Source organism: Meleagris gallopavo, chromosome 14, assembly GCF_905368555.1.
Source record: "Meleagris gallopavo chromosome 14, MGAL_WU_HG_1.1, whole genome shotgun sequence".
NCBI lineage: Eukaryota > Metazoa > Chordata > Aves > Galliformes > Phasianidae > Meleagris > Meleagris gallopavo.
Window position 1 is genome coordinate 457,787 of NC_139417.1, and position 26,813 is coordinate 484,599.

Consider the following 26,813-nt stretch of genomic DNA (forward strand, 5'->3'; position numbering starts at 1 on the left):
TTCTTTGGGGTTCTCAGCACTTGATCACAGAACCAAACTGAAAGTCAGTCCAAACAGGCCCAGCCCATTCTCCTTTAACCTCTTCAGCCACTGCTGAGTTTTTACAGCAAACCACTCCTGTCACCTCTCAGAGCTCAGTTCTACACATCACTGCTAACTACTTCCATCCCATTAACAAAATGCAGAGCCTTTTCTCACAGAGCTGCTCTCCCTAAAGGGCTGATTGCCAAGATATTCAGAAGTTCTCCACTGCCTGTTTTCGTCCCACAGCTGCATCTCTCAAGCTGGGCAGCCGTACAGTTTATCACACCAGCTCCCCTTTGCTCAAACAATCTTCAGCTCACCACTGGGGTTTCTATGACCAAGACACATGCAGAAAACCTTGAAAGCCTGAGCCAAGCAAATTGCATCAATGCTCAGTGATGACAGTGTGGCAGTGCTAATTAATTCTCTGCCAATCAGTTGTGTGCTCATCTTTCAATTCCCTCCTGTGTCTCCAATGCCCCACTTTGTCTTCCTCCCCTGCTGACATGTCAGAGTGGTCCCTTCTCTTCCCATAAGTAGCTTAAAGAGGTGACAACAGCTCTAGGAAACAATGTAATATAAGCCACTATTAAAACACAGTGGTAAAAAGAGTGAGAAAGCACAGTATAAGCATTAAGATGATTTAGATCCAGCCTGGAGCATCTTTGTTGTTGCTTAACATGGAAACATTGAGCCAGTGTCTATCTGGAACAGCAACTGGAACAGTGCAATGCTGGAAAGTTATGTTCCTTCTCCCTTTCTTAGGAAGGCTGGAGAAGTAAAACTGGATCCAAGAACTCCTTCTTTCACAGTCAGATAGTGATAGGACAAGGGGGAATGGCTTTAAACTAAAAGATGGGACATCTAGGTTAGATGTTAGGAAAAAATTCTTTACTTGGAGGGTGGTGAGGCGCTGGAACAGCTTGCCTGGAGAGGGTGCGGATGTCCCATCTCTGGACGCATTCAAGACCAGGTTGGGTGGGATCCTGGGCAGGCTGATCTAGTGACTGGCCATGCCACCCATGACAGGGGGGCTGAAACCAGATGATCTTCAAGTTCCCCTCCAGCCTAAGCCATTCTTCTCAGTTAGCACTGATCTGCCACCAGCTTTTTGGCAGGACGGTCCCTCCCATTGCCTTCCTTGCGCTCCCTCCCGCCAGCAGCCAGGCTCCTCCAGGAACTCAGAGCAGCACTGAGCAGAACGACCCACGTGCCAGCCCTGACCATGCAGCAGAGGCAGCTGATTGGAAGAGGAAACACGTTCTTTAAGGGAGAAGTCTTTTGCTTCTCAGGATCTGGCTTCTGTGTAAAATGACACAGAAAGAAACTCTTGCAACACGTACACAGTGAGGAATTCAGATAAGGGAAGTACAGATAAGTGGAGACAGTTCTGAGCCAAGCTTGAAAAGCTGCAGATCTTCAAGCACATGCCATGAGATGAGAGCAACAGGCATGTGCTAGGAGCTATGGGAAGAAATAAAACAAACCACCACCCCTGAGGGGCTGCTGAACTCTGCTTAAACTTTTTATTTGCAGATAATCTACATGATTTTAACACTTGACTTTTGAGGAGGGAGGGGAAGTGAATGACTGCCAGCATAGCGAATGAACTCCTACCAGAAAAGGGAGAATCTGGACTGACCAACCCTGAATGGAAAAAAGAAACTAGAGTATTTTAAAGTGGTGAATTTAACTCAAAACTATCAAAACTCAGAAGAGCCAAAAGCTCTCCTTTTACATCCTTAGATCTATTTTCAGTACTTCTCATTCACATCACGTGGGTATATAAAATGGTGGCAACACACTTTAATAATCTTAAATCTCAGAGGTGTTGAGATCTGCTGTGAGCCCACAGCTCTACATCTGAGCAGCAGCAGTGCTTGGTGCAGAGCTGGGAACGCTCCTCTACAGGCTGCTTCCTGCTGCCAACCTGAAGAACAGTGATCAGGGATTACAACTTATCTGACTGAGACAAACTTGCATTTGATTTACTGAGTGAAGCTTTCCAGTGCTTCTCATCACATTCCTTTCATCTCCTCCTGGCTTGTGCACAGCCAAATGCTGCTGAACCTGAGAGGCCCTTGTCATCCTGTGCAGAAGATGGGAAGCAACACCCCAAGGTTGCTCAGAACACAGTGGTGCTGAGCAGGGTCACTGCACAGGGGGCAAATATTGGCTGACCCAACCTGGATGGCAAGGAAAGACGAATAAAGCAGGAAAATAGGGGGCAGTTTACTAAAGGTTTAGTTCATGACTCAACAGTCTAAAGTTTGCCCAAGAAAGGCTGGCAACCTGAAACGGATGTAAAAATAGTGTCCTTCTTTTTTAACAAAACCAGAGCCAATCAAAACCACGTAACAAATCCACTGAACTTCAGGTTGTTGCTGTGTTGCGTTGCAACATTTTGAAACTTCCCAGAACAAGGCTTTTGTCTGCAGGATGGAGCCATTTGCGCAAGGCAGAGATATGTCCTGCTGCCGGGACCAAGCTCTGTGCACACAGAGCTGCAGAGGTCAGTGCTCCTTGGCAGGCAGGAGCAATGTGCTACATGTGTGTGCACACCCAGAGCAAAATGCATGCGCTTATTTATTAAATTGTACCACCAAACCCTTCAGCAAGAGAGAGCTGTGGTTGCAAACTTGTCAAAGCAAGGAAAAAGTAGGCAGTGCAGCTCTTCAAGGAAGAGGGCATGAAGGATGGGGGGTCTGCAGACTGGAATTTTCCTGGCTTTGATGATTTTATGGTGGAGACAGGTGAAGCGAAACCTGAGTAGGGAAACTTTAGCCAGAGAGAGTGATAGAAATAAATAATATTATTCCTGGAAAGAAGGGGTAGTAGCTGTCCCTCTGCCAAAGTGCACTCCAGCCCAGAGCCTATTAGCAGCAGATTCCTTCCTGCGCTCCACCTCCCAGTGCCAGGGCAACGGTCCCAGGTTTTGACGTCAAAGCTGCCTTTTGTTTGTTGCACAGACCTTCCCTTTGCAGGCTGAGCAGACTGCAGTGCGGAAGCAGTGAGGCAGAGGGCTCTGCTGTGCTCAGAGCTGATCTCACCACAACCCTCCAAAGATGGCCCTCTTCCCACAGTACCGATTCCAGCCCTTCCAGTGGAAACAAAATAGAGTTCAATATGTCTAAACTGTTTTAATCCTGAATTGCCCTTTCATCAACTTGTACTGTGTATTATCTTTTGTGGTTTTATCTTGCATTATTTAGATAGCAAGATCTGCCAAGTGAGGACTCTTTCCATACATGAGACAAGACTGTAAATCTGCTTTGGAACCAACAGGTATATTTGGAGAAAATCCTCAGAGAGACAGTGAGAAAATCTCCCAGCACTCCAGGACAGGACTCAGATGCACACGATTTCAGAATAGCAGGAAGAATGAGGCCTCTTGTTATTAGGAAATGGCCGAACTGGTGGCTTCCCGGGGTGAGCAGTGGGCTCACAATGCCTTGGGCATGTACAACCATTCCTTGGCTTTCCCAGCCACAAGCTGCCCTGGGGCACAGTGGCGCTGCCAGGTCAGGCTTCTCCTGCTAAAGAGGCTTTTAAGGATGCAGCCAGAGCAGTTGCTGCAAGATTATGCCACCTCTAATATAAATTCAATGCTCTATTCTATCTCATAGCTTCTTTGTTTAAAGGCTGAAGAATTCAGGTAAATGAACAGAGGTCGAGAAGAAATGGAAAAATGTAGTCACATAATACACAAAAGAAAAAACAGGGCTGGTAATCAGCTGCCACGTGTTTCCAAGAGTAGATGCCAGCCTTCTCACATGCTCAGTGTTAAGATCTGACCACTTTCACAATGCTTCTCTTTGACAGTAGCAAACCTGACACTTGCTGAGCTAATCCCCAGTGGTGCCCTCCTATTCCCCTGCTGCCCAGACTGCCAGGCCCACCTCCCTCTTTTCCAGCAGTCCAAGACCTCTCCACATACAGCTGGGCTGCAGGCTCTCCTTTTCTTCCCTTTTGAAAGCTTAAAGCTGGGGACTTTCCATATCTTCTCTGTTTGCAGGATTCTCAAACTAGTGCTTAAACTCATTATTTTTGCATGAGTACGGATGCTGGCTTTATGTCTCCATATCCGAGTGCACAACAGGGCTGTTATCTGCTGGGTGAGGCACAGGGCCATCGCTGCTGGGATGCAGCATTCCTGGGCTATTAGTAGTGACGAGATGAGCAGCATATGCTTCCGCTAGTGGAAAAAAAGATACGAAAAAAAGACCTTTCCATCATCTTTGCTGTCTGAAGGACAGACTCAAGGTCCTTAATTCCTAGTAAAGCATTAATTTGTGAAGCAGAGAATGCAAGCTACCTGCACCCCAGCAGAGCCTGCTCACCCTATGCCACACAGAAAGCCACGCTTCACAAAGAACCAGCCTGTGTCCAGCCTCTGGGACACTCCATCCAAGCCCAGCCAACCCAATGCTGCATGGCAGAGCTGTGGGGGGGAGGCTCATTGAGGCCCATGGAGCCACGCTCCCTCTGTCTTTCAGCCAGACTCTTAACACACATGCACAGAACCTTGTGTCATGTTTCAGCTCTTGGAAGCTCCTTACAGCGCTTCCAGGAAGTCCCTCTGAACCCCAGGGAGAGGCCCGCTCCCTTCCGCTGGCCCTCTGGTGAGCAGGATGGGCGATTTGTTGAGTGCAGGCTCAGGGGTGATGCCAGGTGCCGTGCCAGGGCCTGCCAGCTGCTGGGCCAAGCTGGGCCCTGCATGCAGTACAACGCCAGGCTAGGCTGCAGCTCTCCGGCAGCGTGCCCCAGAAACACGCACTGCCTGGGGGTCACTGGGGAGATACACAGAACTTCATGTGGCCTCATGCAGAGACACTTTCTCTAACATAAAAGCTTGAAAGAATTGAGCCTTGGGGATGACTAGCAACGTGAAGTTAATTTATGTCACACAGCACTGCCTAAAATCAGGCTACAATGCAGAAAAACTACTTCCTGGTATTGAAGAGACAGCTGTTCCAGTAACTCAGCAGGGCCCTCCTGCTCCATCCAGGTGAGCAGCACAGGGCTCATCAGAGGGTGCTGAACCCTGTGCCAGGTCTTGGGAATCAATAGGCTGAAGGGCTGTGAGGGTGGAGTGGCTGCAGGGGCTGCTTTTGGCCCTTAGACTGCTGAGTCTGGAGGAAGTCATCCTTTCCAGGCTCTTCCCCGTCACTACAAGGGCTGGGAATCATCTTTTCTGAAAAAGAAATCATAGATTCTTATCTCACTGTGGGAGAGAATGATCAAGGCAGAAGCTCAAACAAAACACAGTACCCACAGGGAAGCAGAAACAGTTCTCAAGACCATAACAGCCACTGAAAAATCTGCCTTCAGCAGGCAGCTGGCCACAGGGCAGGAGCTTTACTGTGCCTTCTTATGCTCTGCCAGCTCCCATCCCTGCCAGCTCCCATCCTGTGCTTGGACAGCACAGGACAGGCCATGTGTTAGCAAGGGGCCCCACTCGTGTCACTTCATTTGTAGGCATGGGCAGGGGAGTATTTCTCACACCACACCAAATGGCCACATAGCCAAACAAAATTCTCACCCTCCTCAGCACTAAGCAGTGCCTCTGTGTCCAGCTGCTGTGACACATCACATTCATCCCGAAACTGGACAGGTGGCATGGAGCTCAGGCAGCTCAGAGCACAGCCACTTTGACTGCTCCATCTCTGTCACACTTTTTTGCTTGAGATGTTGGTGTAGAGAAGTAAGGAAACAGAAGTCCTGAGAGGAAGTGAGTCAGGAAACCTGCAGCCATTGCAGGGGAAGTGTGACTCAGAGCACACGGTGCTCGCTGCTCCCCAACACCCTGGAGGAGGTGATAAGATTGTGCAATCCCCAAGATAGCTTGCTGCACATCCTAATTCTGCTGATCCTCCCAGGGGAGGGGTGCCTCTGCTGAGTACTGTACATTAGCTGATTTCTTAGAATAAAGTGTGACAGCTCCCTGTGAGCTCAGCGCGTGGGCGGGGGGATGCTGGGCTGCCTGCCCGAGCTGACAGAGTGAGGAGCTACAGAAGCACCGAGCTTATCGAGAGCGCAGCAAGGACCTGGCAGAAACCTCTTGTTTAGTCTATTTGTTCTTCTTTTGGAGAGAGTGGGGACCTTAGTGTTTGAAAACCACAGAGGAACCAGCTAAAAAGCAGAAAGGAGAAAATCTGAGAAGGAAAGGAGGGCAAAGGTGGTGGCAATAGGAGGGGAAGAGGCAGTGTGTGGTCAGGTGGGCTGGCCAGGGGCAGATGGAGGTAAACAACAGCAGGACAAAGAAGCCAGGTCAAGCAAGGGAAGCCTGAAAGAAGAGCAAGGCGGGGAGAGGGAGAATGGAGAAAGATCACAGGGAGAGTCATTTAGGAGTGATGAGGAAGGTACAGAAAAATCAAACAATGCAGGGCCTGAGAGAGCAGAGAAGCATAAGCAGCACTGTGCTGAGGGAAAGAGGCCGCCTTCCGTTCTGAGTTCTCAGCAGACACCAGGGCTGAAGTGTACATACCGGGGCCTCCATTCATTAGTATAAGGGCCACCACTGAAAAACACCCGGAGCCCTATGGCAGGCAGATGGAACATGACAACATGGCCCTCTGTGAGCCATCCAGGACCGGCTCCCTGTCAGGAACACAGGCCTAAGCAGAGCCAGCACTCACACTGCCTCCCACCAGTACCTGGGCAGAGCCCAGCACTGCCTGTGTTCATACAGCACTTGGGGCAAAAGCACCTCAGGATACATCTGGAAATTTCTACTGCACAAAACACACATGCCAGCAGGGCTTCCATGCTCCCTCCTGCTGCTCCCTGGAGACACAATGATGCCTACTACATTGCTCCTGCACACATGCCACAGCTGCTTATGATGAGCTGAGAAAGAGGCACTCACTGTTCCCGGATGGACAGGGCTGGCATGCATGTACACAGGAAGCATGCATGGGCCTTCAAAAAATCCCACTGCACAGTCAGGAAGGATCCTGGCCCAACTGTTCAGTGTCAAAAGGCACAAAGCCACCAGGAACAAGGCATGAGTTAGGGAAATGCAGGCCTCTTTCTACACAAAATGCACTCTTAAGAAGGGACTGCTCTGCTCTTCCCAGAAAAGCTTCACGCTTGAACACGGGGGGTTTGTCCATTTGAAGAATAACTAAACTGTATTTCAAGCACTGTTTCAGAGTCCTGTGTGTGCACAATACAAATACCACACCACCTTTCAGCTCCAAATCTGCCACACTGTTGGTTTGGGTTACGAGCCCCAAGTGACCACATCCATTTCTGACTTTTACCTCCAGCTGTGGTGCAGCAAAAGTGCCGGCTGAGACTCAGAAGCCCCAGAGTCTGTTTGCATTTCTGCCCTGATCAGCTGGCTATACTGGGGCAAACCACTGCACATCCCCACACTCCTGGTCTCTCTTTTCCCTGTGCCTGCCTCCATGTTATTGAATGCAAGGCTTCTAGGTATGGGCTGCTGGACAGTATATGCCTTTAATGTTAAATGCACTCCAGACCACAAAAAGCTAAATGGTCTGTAATGGAGATAATACTTGAAGTACTTGAAGTTTTGTGGCTGGTATTTCTAGGACAAATGTCACAGCTCATGTGACCTAATGTCCTAGGGCCCCAAGCCTAGGAAGAACAACTGCATGCTGAGCGGCAGGCAGCCTGATCCTGATGTTTCTACTAATAGCAGTAACATTTTTATCACAGAAGCCTAAGTCAAGGAAAGTTCTTATTCCTCACCCATAAAAACTCAAGGCTGTTGGAAAACCAGTTAGCAGGAAGGCTTTGCCAGATATTGAGATGGCTGTCACAGGATGAATGAGATCATATACTGCATCTCCTTATTTTGCTGCTATCAGTCTGCTCCTTAGAAATAGGACAATGATATTATGTTCCTGTGTGTGTTTATCTGTAAGGCCAGGGTGCAAGGGCAGAAGCCTGGTATCACGCTTTGTAAGCATGAGTTAGTCACTCTGCCCCCCCCAAGCACCCTCCCATCTTATGGACATCGTACTAGGCCAACGCTGTGTCCAGCAGGGCTTTTGTTTCAACCATGTTCTGTGAATCTGACTCAGCTGCTGACACCTCCTCACCACACAGGATGCCTGCACTCTTTTGCAGTGGCTCTGGTTTTCCCTTTGAACCTGTGCTAATAGCAAAGCATTAGGTGGAAGAGTATTTTTCTAGTTACTGTTTTTCAAGATGTTGCTTGGCCTAGATCAATTCCAAGAACAGAGGCAGTCAAACAAAAACTTTTACAGGCTCGTCAGCAGCACGAACATCGCTGCTCTGGCAACTTCCCACGCTACAGCAAGAATTTGCACAAACCAAAATGAGACCACACGCAAGAGAAGGGCTGAGCAGAGAACCGCGAGTGGCAGCACCTTCAGCACCGCTGAACACAGCAGAAGTGGCAGGCAGCCTCTGGCACCACGCACTGTGCTTCTGCAGGAAACATGCTCGAGTCAGAGAACCTCCCTGCTGTTGTTTATCCGGGTAAGCAAGCAAGTTGTAGTGCCCCAATGGAAGAGAAGGAAAGACAGGGAGGGCCATTGGCTCAGCTTCCTCCCAAGAGGGCACACTCCCGACAGGCCTTGCACGCTGCTACCTCTTTGCTGCAGTCTGGAGTTGAGCAGCTGTGAGCTCCTCTGGGGACAGGATGGGGGCAAAGCATGGGCTTCAGCCAGATCCCAGTGCTTCAGCCCTTCTTCCTTCACCTCCTGTGCCCAGAGAATCAGTAATTTCCACAAACTATGGTCAGGCACAAAAACCATCTTATCAAGCCAGCTCATTGTGTGCAGCACCCAGCAGCAGCTACAAACAGAAAATTTGACATTCTGGGTTACTCAAGCCCCACTCATTCTCTCCTCCTTTGTGTGTACCTTGACAGATGCCTCTGCTGTCATTCACAATAGGTTTCATTTTTATCCTGGATGAACGTATGGAGGAGCTGAAACTGGGAAGCAGACCTTCTCCAAACTGGACTGCAAGTGTCAAACCTCCAGCCTGACCAAAAGCAGCTTGATGACCCATGTCAAGTGGAAATCCAAGTCAATTTGAGGCACAGAGGGAGAGGAAGGGACTTCCTTCCTCTCTTGAATAGGGAAAGTCACGTCACAGCAGAAAGACATCTTGCCTACTCTTTGGCTAACTGCATCCATGGAAATAGCAACAGAAATATCTATACCTGTTACATACTGGTCACTTTAAGCTGCTTTCTGGGTTCCATCAGGGCCACCACAGCCATCAAACTCATTAAATTCAGCACTGGGGCTATGGCTGAGACAATCACAGCTGTGAAGTAACAGCTTTGAGTCAGCCTGAAGAAAGAAGCAAATGAGCCAGTGTGTTTCCAGTGACCCAGTGTTTCCAGTGACCCAGTGTTCCCAGAGAGCACTCCCCACAGCGTCAACTGCATCCCACACTAGACTGAGGCACTAGAGCACAGTGTTCGGTTGCAATTACATAGCAAGAACCAGAAGCCAATATAGCCAATTACAAGATTATTAACTGCAAACTCCTCCTCCTATCCATAGAACAAACACAGATCCCATGTAAATGATTTCATTGAATGGAAGGGATTTTGCCCTATTGCTCACAGCGTCTTCATGTAGCACTGGAAGCACACAGTGACAAACATTTGGTGCATCAGCATAATGCTGCAATTACCTGTCATGTTATACTTTAATCAGGATGATTTTGGGGGAGCCTGTGGCTGGAAGTTCCTGGAATACCAAAAGGGACCTCCCTCAGCATGGGCAGGAGGCGGCCACCGGCGCAGTCAGCTGGCTGAAAAGCTGCTGCTACTTCAGCTCTTCAAGGCAGAAATTAAGAACAGAAGGTGGTCCCAGCATAAATCTATTGAACCTGGGACACATGAAGGGTACGATGTCACATCACCTGCCAGACTGGCTTCCAAAAACCTGGCTGCAATAAATGGAGGCAGCCTTTGTTCCCTTCCAAAAGATCACAGCTAAACCACACACAGCCTCTTCTGGAGCAGTGAGGGTTAACTCAGGCGAGCAAACAAGGGCTGAAGATCAGCTCATCTTTTCCATTCAGACAGATCCTGCTACAGAAAATGCTGGTTTCTCGATGCTCGGAGTCTCAGCGACTTCCAGGAACAGTGAGCTAAACACAGCTACTCTTCCCGGCACCAGCTGAGGGGGCGGCAGGGGATGGAACACAGCCCTGTTCTTGGAAGGCAGGAAAAAATAAGGCTCTGGCAGAGCTGTGCAAGCTTGCCTCTCCCTCCTCCCCTCCCCAGTAGCCTCTTTCACCATCTCTAATTCCTCAGGGTACAGCTGCGTTAGTTTTTCCTTTTATCAAATAAGCGTAACAGCAATGCATGAAAACTGCAGGCAATTTTCAAGCAGAGAGAGGTTAAGTAAATCAAATAAATAAATGATAAGCTCATCTTCACGAGCTTGAATGTGCCCCATGATTTTGCTCAGTTTAGTGCATGACCTACTGTACTTCCTTACATTTTTGTTAGATAAACACAGAAAGCTACAGAACTACCCAGTCCACGGAAACTATTTCTGGCTACTTTATCTTCATGCAATATGAATTCCAAGGGCTGATTGGATACTTGGACCTCTCCCAGCCTGGCCAACTGTGAAGGGAGCAGACAGTCATCTCACTGCTGTTCTTCCATAGAAACAAACATCTTTTAGAGATGACAAGTATGTGGCTTGTAGGTGCAGTGCTCTGAATGAGATACAGGGAACTAGAGCAGCCACTAGCTGCAAGGAATGCAAGGATAGCTTCCAGGTACACACACAAAAATAGGAAAGCAGGATTCAGTCAGAGCTGGCTTCATGGTTCCCCACAAGCTGCTCTCCAAATAAAGACAGCAGCACTGAGCAGGGAACAGAGTTCGGAGAAAACCTGCTGCGAACCTTGCACTCAGCAGCTCAGCTGGATGAAATTTCACCATCTTTCATCCAGATGAAAAACCAGTGCAAGCCCACACGTGCTGTGGTAGTGGACCCCAAGCTGAGTGCAGCTTGGCCAGCAGGGAGGGGATGGAAGGGCACATGGCAGCTTAGCTCTACCAGTGGTCGCCCCAGGCAAGGGCCATGGCTTGCTGCCACCAAGGCACTGTAGGAGAAGCTGTTCCCTGAGATATGCAGTAGCTGTGCCACAGATAAGACTTGTCTCCAGCACAATCAGTCTCTCACCTATTACAAGTGTTACATGCACTTAAAATGCTGTGGCTTGCTATTTTCTTTTTGGTGTTTTTTTTTTTTTATTTCTTCCACCTGCTGAACAGAAAGAAAATGTAGTCCTGCATGATTACACAGCAGTCTGAAGTTCCCTGCAATGCCAAGGCTGCAGGCACATGCTTAGAAGATGAGCAGACTTCCTCATTATATTCTATGGATTTCAGGATTACAAAAAAGAAAAAGAAAAAAAAAAAAAAAGAAAAAAAACCCAAACAACAACAAAAAAAAAACAAGTAAGCAAAAAAACCAACACAAGGAATAGCACAGAATGCAACACAGAGTCTGCAGCAAACTACAAGAACCAGCTTTCAGGCTTAAACCTCTTCCATGTGCTGATCTCTAGGTTCTCACATACCAGCTATGAGACCAAAGCACTCTGCTGTCTCTGTGGGATTTCTAAACCTGCCAGCACAACATGCCATTCATCTTCGGGGCCTTCAACTAGAAGCAAGAAAACCAGAGCTGGACACTGGGCTCATTTTTAGCTGTACAAAACTGCTACTCGCCCATAAATCAACATAGAGTGCTGATTTACAATATGTGAGAAATTGGCTCATTAGCTCTAATTAAACAGAGGCCCAAGTCACATGATTTAAATGTGAACAAGGCTCTTGAACACCCTGTTCAGCCCAGGAACTGGGATTTGCTCGGTGCCTTCCTATATTTAGCATACAGTAATGTAACTAAAGCAACCAAATTAGACTCGCAAATAGACTGGTTTCTCAGTACTTAATCAAGGACCTTTTCCCAGAACTGCAGAGGGCTGAAATTAAAAGAAAGGAATGCGTGGTAATCAGCCCAGAAGGACAGAAGGAAACCACCATGAGTCTGAAGTCCAAACATGCACTCTGGCCAACTGAATGTACAGTTGTTTGAATTCAGTGTGGCTGCAGAGCAGCTCAGCCCAGGGATCACACACAGCACTCCATAGGGCACCGCCCAAGTATAAGGAATTACTGAGGAACTGCAGCTCTGGAGATCTGTAAGTCACTGTGATATACAAATGTCCCTGGCTCCCTTCCCTTGCGGATGGGGAAATGAGGTCACGGCCCTATTTCTGCCCATGACTTTGTGAGCAACAACAGGTATAGAAGGGAGTGACAAGAAAGACAGATCCAGCATATAGACTGCAAAAAGCATACCATGGGCAATGATCAGTGTGGCATCACCAAACAGCAAAGCAAGAAGAAGGGGCAGGAGCCCACAGCACTGCTCTCTTTCAAATTCACTACTGGTGGGTCTTACAAGAGAAATGAGTGGTCTCCATTTTCTGTCCTCTCCTTATCTTAGAATAACTGGAGTGGAAGGGATCTTTAATGGCCATCTAGCCCAACTCCTTTGCAACAAACAGGGACACCTACAGCTCCAGTAGGTGCTCAGAGCCTCTTCCAGCCAGACCTTGAGTGTCTCCAGGGGGCTTCCACCTCCCCTTTGGCCAACCTATGCCAGTACTTCACTACCCTATTATAAAGAACTTTTCCCTTATATCCAAATCTAAATCTCTCCTCATTTAGCTTGAAACCATTTCCCCTAGTCCTGTCACCACAGACCCAGCTGAAGAGTCTGTCCCTTTCTTTCTCACAGCCCCTTTGGATACCGACAGGCCGCTCTCCGCTCTTCCCGCAGCCTTCTCTTCTCCACCTGCACAGCCCCAGCTCAGCCTGTCCTCACAGGGAGGTGCTTCATTCCTTGGTTCACTTTCAAGGCCCTCCTCTGGACACTCTCCAACAGGCCCACATCTATCCTGTACTGAGGGCTCTCCACCAGGATGCAGCACTCAGTGCACAGGTGAGGCCTCAGTGCACAGAGCAGAGGGGCAGGATCAGCTCCCTGCCCTGCTGGCTGTGCTGCTTTGGATGCAGCGCAGGGTACGGTTGGTCTTCTGGGCCATGAAGGCTCATGTCCAGCTGCCATCCAACAGCACCTCCAAGTCCTTTTCAGCAGGGCTGTGCTCCATTCTTTCATCCCCCAGCTTGTATTGATAGTGGGGATTGCCGTGATATAAAAAAACACCTTCTTAAGCTACTTCTAAAATCTATTTTTCACTGTAAGGATGAATAGAAAATTAAAAAAAAAGAGTTATCTGTCACCAGTTTTCACATTGCTATTAGGAAAATCCCCTTTCCTCATTCTAACCTAAGAACTGCCAGAGGAATACGACAAAGAAAATATTCTGTCGGCAGAAATAGACATTTAAGAAGTGTTGTAATACTTCAGAAGCTGCCAAAGCTTGCAGCTGATGGTGAATGAAAGCAAGCTTCGTTTCCACTTATTTCTACAATGTCAGCACCACAAACCTCACAGTGTCAGTCAGGACCTGCACAGACACTGATGAAGTGCTAAGTTGGAGGAAGGCTGTCTAAAATTCATCTTGGAGCCACGCTTCCTAGCTTTGGCAATCTCTTGCAGAGATCAGTTGTACATTCACACTCACGTGCTAAATCTCACAGCAAACAGACAACTAGCCTGTCATGCACAGAGCAGGTCCCTGGGAACATCCTCCTAATGGTTTTTGCCAAAGTTGTCTTCAGGTTGAGTTTACTTCCTACACCATCTCCTCTTGGCATGTTTTTCCTGCATAACGTAAGATATGCACCAGAGCAGGACAGGCAAGGCAAAACTCTGAGCCCCACACTGCTTCCACATGCTGCATTCTCATCCCTGGCTAGCATAGGCAGCAGCAGGTGAAGAGAGGACAGGGAAGGGGAAAAATAAAGGGAGAAATAGGATATGGGTAGCAGCTAACAGGATCATAATGCAGGTGCTGTGACTGTGATTCACCCCGAGGAGAGGCAGCTGGGAGGGAAGGGACAGCTGGCTCCTCCTGCAGTGCTGTGCTCCCAATTAGTAATTACTCACTCTGAGCTCCTGGTATTTAGAATCGATTATACAAAGCCACATCAAGGAAAGTATGTCTTGTATGGTGCAGAACCTCCTCAGTGCACTTCTGGAAAACATTATGGCATAATAAAGCTGCCATTAATATTAATTACTCCATTTTGAATCCCATCTCTAATTCCATTTCCTCCAATAATCTAATAATGAATATTGCTTTCACATTGTTATTCAAGGTATCAGCTTGACATCAGGAAAAAAACATATTAGGCCCAGTGTCTTATTCATAGCAAACAGTGACTAATAATAATGCTAATGGCCAAGAGCAAAGACTGCAGGAACCTCGAAGTCAGCTTAACAACCCAAGAGCCTCTCTGAGATTCACAGATAGGAGCATTTCCTAGAAATAAAATGAGAAGAAATCATTTATTCTTAAATTATGAAACACTCACTGGAGACATAAGTGCATTTGAAAAATACACATCAAATGCAATTCAAGGAAACACACAAGTGGCTCCAGTGTTTTAAAAAAAGCCAAGTTACCTTCCCATCAAACCAATATTAACAAATGAAGTGGAATTACCCCTTCTGCCGCTGCGGTGAGCCCCTCACCACAAGGGGCCGAGGAGGCAGGGCTGCCTTGAAAGCAGAGCAGAGTTGTGAGATGGAGCTGGTGGGGGAGCTGGAGGCCACCCAGGACTGCAGATGGTAAATATTTTCTGCCATGCAATTGAACGCTGCATCAGTATGAGAACTAACTGAATACCTCACCCTTGGCCTTGCCTTCTTCCCACCCCAAAGGCACGCTGCTCCTTCCAATAGGCTTTTCCCTGCTGCAGATGCGCCAGCAGCAAGGAGCTCCAGGGCTGGGAAGCAAGAGCCAGCCCAGGGGTACCCCAGTGGAGGCACAGCCAGCATGTAGTCTGTCCTCTGCTTTATCTTCTAAATCCTCCTTACTTGGAGGGGGTGCAAAGGGAAAATTCCCTCAGCCCACGGACACACTGCCTCTGGAGCACCCAAGCCCTACAGCTGAGTGCTGTCATGGTGCGTGCAGAGGCTCAGCACCCAAAGCACCATTTTTAACAGCAGGCTTAGTGCTGTGCAGGCTCTGCATTCCCTTCCCTGCCAGTCACAAAGAGGATTCACGCGAGCATTGTCATCACCATTCATAATGTTTCCCACGAAAATTAATTCTTAAGTACACAGGAGTTCAGGGCACGAGTGAACAGAATACCCAAGCAAACCAATGTGCTGGCACCTTCCCCAGGCAGTTAACCCAAAACCAACACTCCTTTGAGGGATGGTGGCTTCAAATCTCAGCCAGATCCCTTCCACTTCAAACCTGCAGCACTTCAGGGCCTTTCTGTATGCAGAGCTTCTTTCCAGCCTCAGAGGCTGCAATGCAGCAGTTCCTACCACAGCAGCAGCATTGCTCTGTGCTGGAGCAGCTGCCAGCAGCCCTAAGCCCAGGAGGTGCACCGAGGGATCCTCCCATGCAGGGCTGCACCCTAACCCTGCAGGGAGCCACGGACCAGGGAAGAAGTCCCTCACTCTGAGCTATCCACACGATGGCTTTGCTCAGCCCTCCACTTTCCCTTTTGACATACTGCAGCCCAGTGTCCTAGATGTCCCAGTACTCAAAATTGCCACCTGCAAACCACCTGTTTTCTTAGTACTACTGCTGGGGCTCTCATCTGCAAGTTATCTGAACAGGCTCTTCTTTGTCAGTGTTTTATAATACCATTTCCTGATGGCCTAATAATTTAGAAATTAATGCATTGTCCTCCTGTGATTCAAGTACATTATTCCGCTGTCATCCAAAAACAGATCAGAAATATTTGCTAAATGCTTCTACTTATTTTCATCTTCATTAACAATTACACCATTTCCATTTCAAAGAGGCCTTACACAATTTTCTGTTTCAAGCAGATTGTTTAAATTCTTTAATGTCCTTGAAGATAGCAGCCAAGGATAATTTTACATTTCCCTTTTTATTTCCAGTTTTCTGCACTTCTAATTTATATTAACTGCTACCCATTCTCCCTCCCCCTCCACACTGCTTTTGCTTTTTTGCTCCTAATGCTGTCTTCACCACTGAACAGTGATCATCCCTTTCCTGAGGGCACAGTCACACTTCTTTTCCAAACAATGCTCTGTTCTTGAAGAATGCCTGATTCTAGCATTCATGTGTGTTTTCACTCACCAAACTCCAGACAAAAAGTCCTTTCACTTTGGATAAATTGCGTTACCTTACTAGTCTGAAAAACCTTTTTGTTTAGACTTTCTTTAATGAAGGTGGCCATCTTGCAGATACTACCAGCTTCCAAACCAGCTCTGAAATCCTTCACTCCCAATGGAAAAGGTCAGACGACCAACAATGCATAACGAACAGCTCTTTAGCTTCTAGGATCCGCCTAGATAGGCCACTCTATAAGGAATCGCTGCTTTCAGTATTCACAGAATCACAGAATCACAGAATTGTAGGGGTTGGAAGGGACCTCTAGAGATCATCGAGACCAGCCCCCCTGCCAAAGCAGTTCCCTACACCAGGTTGCACAGGTAGGCGTCCAGGCGAGACTTGAATATCTCCAGAGAAGGAGACTCCACAACCTCCCTGGGCAGCCTGTTCCAGTGCTCCGTCACCTCACCGTGAAGAAGTTCTTACGCACATTCGTGCGAAACTTCCTATGCTATTCCATTAAGTGCTTGGTCAAATCGCTCCCTCCTGGCACCTGAATAAACTTCCCTGGACAAAACCAAAACCAGGCTGAGCCCCAACCACAAGGGATTCCTGCACCCAGCTGAAGTCAGACCTCTGGGCCCAGAAAACTGGGGCTGTCACAGCTGTCACCATGGGAATAATTCTGGCCCCAGCCCAAATGCATTCTGCCTACACCTTTTGATCCAGACCTGCTCCTTTCAGAGGTATTCTCAGAAACATAAATCTTCCTGCGTCACAGCAGGAAGTGATCTGTGTCATGGTTATTCCCTGAAGAACTTCATTTTCTGGTAGTGGAGAATGATAGGAATAGGCAGAGAGCAAGTGAGTTTGGAGTCTCACTGGGCAAATTACTGGTTTGATATTTAAGGCTAGGTATTCAGAATTAATCATAAAAATCAGTTTAATTCAGAAGTTGCCCTCTCAATTTGCCAAACAGGAGAAACGCTATGATCCAGACAGCTCCTCACCCACATCTGACAGTACCCAAGACTTCAAAGTGAAAAACAAAGAAAAATTCATTATGCATAATCAAAGAAGAGATTCTTCTGAAGGCTTACCTCGAGCTGGGACATTGACTTTTCTGTTTTCCCCAGTCCTCTCTCTCCTATCTTGCCATTTTCACACAAGAATTCCTAAAGAATGCAGCAAAGATCACAGAATATGCCTAGGGTTCCCTGATGTCCTTCTGGCTTCCTTGGCTTCCAAATGGCAGGCCACACTCACAGGCAATCTAGCCAATAATATGGAATCATACAACTGTTTTTAACTGAATCAATAACTATTTTCAAGTGGCTTTGTGGGAATTTTTTTGTATGGTTGTTGTTTTTTTTCTTTTAAACTAATGACGTAAGTGGAGAAATGAGGCCATGTTTGGTGACACTGTAGTCTGACTTTAAACTATCAAAACCACAATGACCAGAGGTGGGACTTTGCCTCGATGCTTTAATTCACCACAGTTAAGTACAGCAGAATATACAGCATCTGATTCCTTCTGCAAATAGTTGTGTACTGCAGAAGCTGTACTCATTCACTCAGCTACAGAGCACGCCCCACAGCACATGTACCCTTTATCTGTTAGGTTTCAGTTCAGATCTTCATGTTCTTTTGGGCTGCCATTTACCCCCCATTTACTAGAACATTGCTGTTCTCTGGCCTGGTTGCCTTCATTAACAAAGGTAACCTCACAAAGACGAAAAAGAAAATTGGGAAGAATATTCCACTACTCTATCTTTGGAAGTAGGACTGCTGAGCATTGTGCACCGTGAGCAGCTTCAGGAAGAGTAGATAAGGATTACTTTATCACAAAAACACCCAAGATGCTCATCCTATGGTACTGTGAAGCTGCAAGTGTTTTTCTGAGGAGCCTGCGTTGCAGCAAACAGTCCTTCACTTGAGTACTGTCCTCAAGCCTGGTCACCTGTGCACCAGCAGCTGTCAAGAGACCACACTTCTGATGTAGATCATCTGGAAAGATCTGGTCTTGCTCTGGCACAAGGGAATGGGACTTCCCTGTTTAAAATGCAATTGCTTTACTGTATTTTCTGAAAATATTTAAATGCCCTAGCTGAAATTGTCTTTAGCTTGGTTAAACACAAGCAAGCTGTAAGAGCTGTTATATCTACACCAGTGTGTGCCCACTGTTCTACTTCAATTCTGGAGTCAGCTCATCTGTATAGTCCAAATCAAGCTGCTGAAGAACAAAATGGCACTAGAAACACTAGAAAAAGACAACACAGCTTGATTTATTTTGATGTTTCCCATTCATCACCATCTTTTCCATATACATATGATATTTTATCCTGGACTGTTTTGATACTTCATCGATTAATTCTTTATTAACTCAGTGCATTTTACAAAGAGTACATTTCTGGCACTCAGTGGTTAGTGCCTCTCAGCAATGGACTGGTCTCCTGAGTTAATCTTATCTCAAAGGTCTGTGTAAAACCCTCAGCTTTTTTAATATTATTGTTATTTTCAGGAAACATCTCTCTGCTGGATGCAGCCATTGCAGCGAAAGAAGCGCTCTCCCAGAGAGCAGAGATCTTACTGTGTTTATGAGCACCTAAGCTGTGGCACTGAAATCCCTGAGGGAAGAACTGCCCCAGCCCTGGTGCCCACATCTCCATGAGCACAGGGAATGACGATGGGGATGGGGTTCAGTAAACGCAAGGGTGAAGCGTAGGTCTCGACTTGGGACAGGGAGCAGGGGTCCCACTGGGAAGGACTATGGTAGATCGGTGATTACAAAAGCACACGACCAGAGGGTACACAGGAGAAGTTAGAGGCATGCCTTCCTATAGGCATGAAACAGCACATTTGCAGTGACCACTGTCTCATGATCCACCCTTGGCTCCAGCAATGATAACAATGACTGTTGCTTATGCCCACAGTTGCTATTGCTGCTGCCGGTGCAACATAAACCTGGGAACCCCTGGCACAGGTTACAACCACAGGCTGAATTCCCCTTTGATACTACTTGAGCCAACGTGAGTTCTGAGAAAATGTTGCTACATGTCTCCATGACACACTGCTAAACAAGCACCTCTTATTTTGTACTGCCTTCAGTATAGCAGTGATTTCTGTGTACGGTCCCATATGCAGTGCTCTGCAGCAGGGTGATTTGGAGTTGGGTAACTTGGCAAACACCAGTGTCCTTGGAGAAAGCTATATGCTTTTCTAGCCATATGTGAAACAACAATACCCTAATCAGAGCTGTTTCTGGCTATCAGAAATCACTATGCAACAAAAACGCCACGATGAATGCCTTTGTCTGTGTCTCAACCTCTCTTATGTAGGATAAAACAAGCAACTCTGTGCCAAAGCCTTAGAACAGCCAGCACCCCCAGCTCTGAGGCTCTGAAGACAGCCTGAGCTTAGCAGGCAACCACCATGGAGGTCAGGTTAGCTGGCTGACCCAGGATATTACCCAGTGCTATCAGCGTGAAAGACTTGAAGGGCTGTTTTCACCACTGCTTTGACTCACCACAACATCACAAGGCATGTTCCCTTTCACAGAATCACAGAATCACAGAATTGTAGGGGTTGGAAGGGACCTCTAGAGATCATCGAGACCAACCCCCCTGCCAAAGCAGGTTCCCTACACCAGGTTGCACAGGTAGGCGTCCAGGCGAGACTTGAATATCTCCAGAGAAAGAGACTCCACAACCTCCCCTCAGCTGCCACGAGGTACTTGCAGATCACAGAGGTCTCCAGGAATGAAATGCTACTGACAGCAACAGGGAATTCTGTGCTATTGCCAGAGCAAAAACCAGTCAGTGGGGAGAACTTGTGCCGGATCCCTGACCCTTCATCCAGGGGAAAGGCAACTGGCTTCAATGCCATGTTAGGCTCCCTTCTGTGCAGAGGGAACTTGGGCTTTGCAGTTTGCAAGCAGTCATGGAGGAGGTGGGATGAACACACCGCTGGCAATGGAAAACCTCTCTGAGGAAACCAAAGAGCTTTTGCCCTTCTTTCTGAAGCATGTCTTGTTCTCTACTGAGAAACCAGGTCTGATGAGTTCAGCTGCATAGTCTCCTACCTAACCAAGCCTTCAGAAGGGAGAAGTCAGGGAAGAAAAAGCCATCTATAGAAAAGGTGGGTTTGATGGGAGCTTACTGAGCTGCAGCACGTAGGAGATGTGATTATTTCTGCTCTGGCTGTACTTCTGGCATTCAGCAAGGATAGCAATGGTCCTTTCTTCTTAAAATTAGTTAATGTTAAATAAGTTTTAACCTGAAACGTCTACTTCCGAGAGAAGGAGTGCTCACTAGCCAATCCTGAGAAAGTCACCTAGAGCCAGAAGGCCCATTTCTTCAGCTTGTCACACACAAATCCATCCAGGTCACATGGAGTTCTGCAGTCTCAAGAGCTGAAGCTTCTTAACTTCTGATCATGAGATATTTATGCCACTTTTACAAGCTACAAGCTACTCAAGACTGCCTAACTATTACAGCTTAAATGTATAAACGACATCCTCAAGTGAACATGCTATCATTTTTATTTTTTTTTAACCTACACACATGCACACACAATTTGTTAAAAACTGAGAGTTTTTTGAGAATCCAGGGGAAACGTGTTCACTAAAAGATTTGCTAAATGTAGATTGTTTGCTCAGCAAACATAATAATAACAATAACAATAATAAATAAAGAATAACAAATACTTCCAGCCAAACACAGACATATACTCAAATTTTTGGGGGAAACAATTAGCTTTCACTTGGATTGCTTTTTTAGGGTTTTTTTTTTTTTTTTTTTTTTGCTCTTTGATGCTAACTGCTGTCTCCTCAGCCAGCTGAACACAATCAACTGCTGCTCAACAGAAGTTTCAGCAACAGTATTTCGTGGGACGTTTTGCTGTAACCTCAAGTTCTCCTGTGCACAGACATATGCTTTGAAAGGAACAGCTGCACTTCATCCACATCTCTTTACTTCACTGTCATGCCAACAAGAAAAAACTTGAAGGGAAGCATGTTCGCTAAGCCCACTGTGAGAAACACAGACACAGAACAAAGCAAGAGACAGCAGCCAATGCCAAGTCCTCCAGCACACAGGGTAAGGGGAGGAGAGTGCCCTGGGCATCCTCATCCTCCTTCCTGCGTGACACTTGGGTATTTTTAGGGCACTCCTCAGAGTCTCCTTCCAGCCAGTCCCTGTACAGGGCCAGGATTGGAGCAGGAGCTGCATATGCACTGCATCACACTAGAAACACTCATCGATCTCCCCCAGGCACAGCTTGCCCCAAGCCTTCAGCTAGTAAGTACCCCATGGTACTGCTGAGCCCATCAGAAAAGGCACTGAAGACCATGACTGTAGAGTCATTCTCATCCCAACGCTGCATGTTTCACACTGCTATCACACAGCTCAAATTGCACAATGACAGCCAAGCACAGGAGTGACTTACCTCGAGTGAAGTTCACAGGCCCAGGATGAGACTGCCTTGGCCAGCCCACCACTGCAGCTCTCTTCACACCACTGAAACAGTTTTAAAGAAAGCAAAAAATAGGTCATCCATTCTTTGGGAATGTCTTCTTTCAGGAAAAATGATTCACTTAAAAAAAAATATTTTAACTAATTCTGCACAAGACTGATAAGCAGAAAAGCAATCCCTGTGCAGCCATTGTTACTTACATTGAATCAACTGAAGTTTTGAGAACAGGAACTTTCTCAGGGCTAAATGGTGAAAGTAAGGCACATCCAGCCTGGCTGTCTCACACCTACGTCAGTGCCCAGATTGCTCTACTGGAGGATCCAGTGCCTTCCAGAGGCCTAGGTTTATATTCCATGTCTCCACCAAATTTATTCTACCTTTTTGTCAAAGACCAGAGGCAAAGTGTTTGATCCACTTGTTCAGTTAATCAGAAGCTTATTTTAACATTCTTTCTACTCTTTTCTCCATGGCAGCTGTACGTATTTTCAGCAGATCCTTGTTTGCTGCTGGCTGCTGCATTTATGTGGCACTCCTGATTGGCAGGTATGGATGACTGCCTTGCAGCTTGCTGTATGGCACAGGAAATGGACAGTACGCATTCTGAATGCCAGGACACCTTGCTTCTTCCTCAAGGAGGAAACAGTAAAGCACTTGCTCCTGAGTGAGGCAGCAGCTCCTATCCTTGCAGGAGCTCAGAGGGAACCAGGACCTACTGCCATCCCAAAGGTGAGAACCACTAGTGAAGCATGGAAAAGAAAGCACGTCACTTTTGGAACCAGTCTCTGGCTTGCACTTTCCCCTTCGTTGTGACCCTAAGAGGTCAAACTTCTTGAACAAAGTGAAGAACAGCTCCCTCCTCTTCAGAGCTGCAGTCACTGGCACACCAAGACAAGCTGTGTGCTTGCTGCCAGGCTCAGTGAGTGATTTCTTCACCACAGCGCTGCTGCACGCCGTGCCCTCCTGGGCACCACAGAAGGTCTGTGCACAGCACGGCTTCCTGAGCCAGCAGAGTCTTACTGTCTGCTCTGCTCTCATGGAGGCTATCAACCTCAAAAAAAAATAGTAGAGGTTTCCTCATCTTTAAAAGTTCTACAAGCCTTGCTGTGCTCAGGTGCTTTGCCTTCCTTTGCTTCCCTGATTAATCCTCACCCTACAGATGTGACCCTACTGCTCAAACCTATTGCTCAGGTTGGCAAGCCAAGCCAGCCACAGGCTGCCTGCCTGCAGGAGCCTCTGGTGGCACAGAGTAGGGGCTTCTCACACAGACATGAGGGCAGGAGGGGCTCTGGCTGCAGTCGATCGCTTGCTGCGGAGTTTTAGCTCTGTGCATCCCAAGGCCACAGAACACACTGCATCCTGTAGCACAGGGAGGCTCTTTCTTGGAAAACAAACACGATGTAAAGCCCTCCTGGTTTTATGTCTCAGTGCATCTTTCAAGCTGCAAAAGTAAAACAACACCAGACCAAATGAGAATTGGGATGCTTTCATGAGTGACGGTAAATCGCAGCACTGCTCACATTGCATAAGAATGAGTGCCCAAGTTTATGGGGCCACAATATTTAACTTCAACTAAGGAAATCACAGATGTCTGAGGTAATATTTGAAACCTGGGACCGCCCTTCTAAACAAAACACACTTGCCTAAAAAGTCAGCAATGTCATTTAATGAAAAGAAGCTGCATGCATATATTGCCATTCCACTGCCACAGAATGGAAATGGGTAACTTCACCATACAATCCTTGCAACTGTTTACTTTCTTCTGAAGGGATTTCTCCTTTACCAAAGCTTTCACAGTGCCCATTTTCCTGCCCTGCTGTAAAATGGATCACTGTTAACCTCATACAATTTTTTGTTATTTAAAAATAACAAGAATCAGAGAATGGCCTGGGTTGGAAGGGACCTCAAGGATGATGAATCTCCAACCCCCTGCCACACGCAGGGCCATCAACCTCCACATTTAATACCAGCCCAGTCTGCCCAGGGCCCCATCCAGCCTGGCCTTGAACACCTCCAGGGATGGACGGGGCATCCACAGCCTCTCTGGCAGCTGTTCCAGCACCTCACCACTTTCTCTGTAAAGAACTTCCCCCTGACATCCAACCTAAATCTTTCCTCCTTTAATTTTAAACCATTTCCCTTTGTCCTGCTGTTATCTACCCTTTCAAAGAGTTGAGCTGTACTTAGCATATTATTTTTTCATACACTCTTTCTCATATTCTCTATCTCCTACTGGACAAGAAAGAACAAAAACGTTCTTCTCAGCTATCTAATAAACATAAATGCCTTCTGCAAGTCTGAACCAGGCTGAGGAACAGATATTATATACGGATAAACAGATTTTGCCGAATGATTTAAGATGCGACAAGAGCTAAATGCAACATGGAATGCATTGGTAAAATTACAAATTAGCATTAATGCACAGTCAATTCAACTGAAAAGGGAAGACAATATTACTGTGAAGAACGGCCTTTTTTAGTCAAAATCAATGAGAAATCAATGATTTAGTTTAACAGAAGGGGAAACACTAGGAAAGGAAATATATTCATATTTCAGAGAACTTTGCAATTAACTGCAACACTGAAAATGAATATTAAGTATAATTCTCCACTTCCTCCTTGCTTGCATGAGAACAAACAGTGCTCAAATTTGGAATAAATCAGTGCAAAGTTAATACAGCCCCATTTTGCCAGCACAAAGTTTCATCCTCATCAGCACTGTCATGCTAATTAGAACTGATCCATTTGCTTCTTCCTTGTGGCACTGTGCCTTTCTGCTACCCTGCCAGTGAGGAAAGGAATGAAAAAATCAGTGAAAAATAATTCATATCCACGTCAAGGCACCTGTTTTCTGCCAGACAGTTTTGCACTATTGCAGGCTGGGCCTGTGCCCAAACTGTTGTTGGTGCTCCAGTCAGGAGCAGTAGCAGAACCCAACAGACAGACAGTACTTCCAAATAATTCAGCAGTCATGTTTTTGGTGTTGCTTCAGAGAACAGAACATAGAACCCAAACTACTTGATACTAAACCTAAACCTAGCTGCAGTGTGTTACAGTGTAAATATATCTCCCAGAGATCCTTCTGCTAACATCCCTGCAAAGGCCTTGAGCAGGATGTGAGCAGCTGCCTCAAAATGAGATGCCTGTCAGCAGATAGGAGGATGGAGACAAGCCTCCATGTGAGCCCATGTGATCAAAGCAGGTAATCCTTCAAACCCTCTCTGCAGAGATTTTATCCCAGTGGTGCAGCCAGGCCATGAGTCACTTGCCATGATTCACACACCCACCAACTCCTCCCAGCAGCATCAGGGTTTCAGAGGGAAAATTACAGGTGTGTTATGGACCAAGGTTGTGAAACAGGTCATCCAGCGTGCTGCATTTCAGACACTTCCTACAGGCGTCCATCTGAATGGCTCAAGCATGGCAAAGCTATAAGCACTCTGGAAAAGTTCTTAAAGTGAGCACTACACCTTTATGCTAACAAGTTAGAAGTCCCTCGCAAATATCATTGTGATATGGCGTATTTGCAGCTAAACTTCACTTTTATATTGTCTCTCTGTCTAACCCTGTGAAATGAGAAGCCAATGTCTCACCACTTGCAGGGATGGTTTAGCATTGCTCCTTCTGGTAAGTGGCAGCACAGGAGAAAAAGTCTGAAGAGTACAATCAGCAGGAAGGTCAGTGTTTGCGTGGGTCTTCTCAGGGCATTGCACAATTCTTCCTCTTTCTGGAATATTCTGCCACATTTACAAAGACCACAGAAAACAGAGCCTAGCCAAGAGAAGGGAAAGACAGGGTAATCCCCATTTCCTGCAGACCTTCCTCATCATCATATTGATCTATCCTCTCACATGATCTGCCCCATCTTTTCATCTGTTGCATTCACACAATGAAACCACAAGCAGTGGTTGAACATTTCTGAGCATGGGAGGCCTTCCACATCCAAATTGCCAAGGTTTGCTTATTGGTGTATTGCATTTTGCACCAACTATAATTTAGTTCAAGAACAGGCTCACAGCACTTGTTTCTGAACCAATTCACAGGGACGTATGGCGTTCTGTCCTACCACGCTCCCCATCTGCCTCACCAAAGGGTATTTATAATTCCCTGGAGCTGGATTGCCTTTCACAGAAGGCCGCAAGGTCCAGTCCATCAGGTGCTGGAATTCTGCAGGGCAGGAGAAGCACCGGGCTCCTCATGCCTTGTCGATGATGGCAGAGCTTCTTTTAGTTCTTAACCTTTTCCTTCGCGGCAGCAGGAAACCACGTCAGTGCAAGTGAACACGCTGCACCGGCACGAAGAACAAGCCCGGCTGCCAAGCTAATTGTGGAATGGGTGCTAGGAGGGTAGGACGAGAGGTGGGGTGCCTTTTTTATTAGACTTGTTCTAAATGGGCCAGAAGGAGTGAATGTATCTTCTCACACAAAGACCCATTATGCAGGGATTTCATTTTTCTGATGGAAAAATCTTGACGATCATAAATAGGAGCATTCACATTACAGGGAAATTCTAGCTAGGCTTTTCAGTAAATCTTCTGCAACAAATTCCAAATTCAACCAGCTTCTTCTATCTGAACTCATGTGCACACTGCAGGATTTGCATACTTCACCCTTCATTACCTATGGCCAGACTGAAGTCAATGCAGCAAGAGGTGAAAAGGCTTAAGAACCACCTCTTAGCAATAACCCCCACCACAGCCACAGGTAAAGGGGAAGACTGAAATGTATTTGGTTTTGCTTAAACTGTGAGGGAAAGAAGAGGAAGAATAGCAGAGGAAGGAAGGAAAACAAAAGGAAAGGAGTAGAAATTTTTATGTAGAGGGGAGAGTCCCAACTATCTCCTGTATTAGACTGAAACAGAACACACAAGAGAACTTGTGGAAGTTCTTAGAAGAAGAAAGAGTCATATTATTGTCCTTGAATCTTTTATTTTCTTAGTGAGCAGCACTTGCCATTTTAATCTCCTCCATTCACCCAAAAGAGAAGATTGTGGGGGTACTCAGCAGATAGTAGGCTATTTCCAAATTTCTCATAATGCTCAAGCAAACTTTCTCAGGCAGCCTGGAACAGAGGTACACTTGTAACTGAACAGTTTTGGACA

At 46.7% G+C, this 26,813-nt stretch overlaps 1 protein-coding gene across 1 annotated transcript in view; it reads right to left on the reverse strand.

Annotated features, from left to right (window-relative positions):
- MAPKAPK3 (MAPK activated protein kinase 3) overlaps nucleotides 1-26,813 on the reverse strand; it is a 113,644-nt gene that overhangs the window by 74,092 nt on the left and 12,739 nt on the right. Inside the window, exon 2 of the mRNA XM_085235570.1 lies at nucleotides 21,691-21,761. The gene's annotated coding sequence lies outside the window, so the exon portion shown is untranslated. The remainder of the gene's footprint in view (nucleotides 1-21,690; nucleotides 21,762-26,813) is intronic.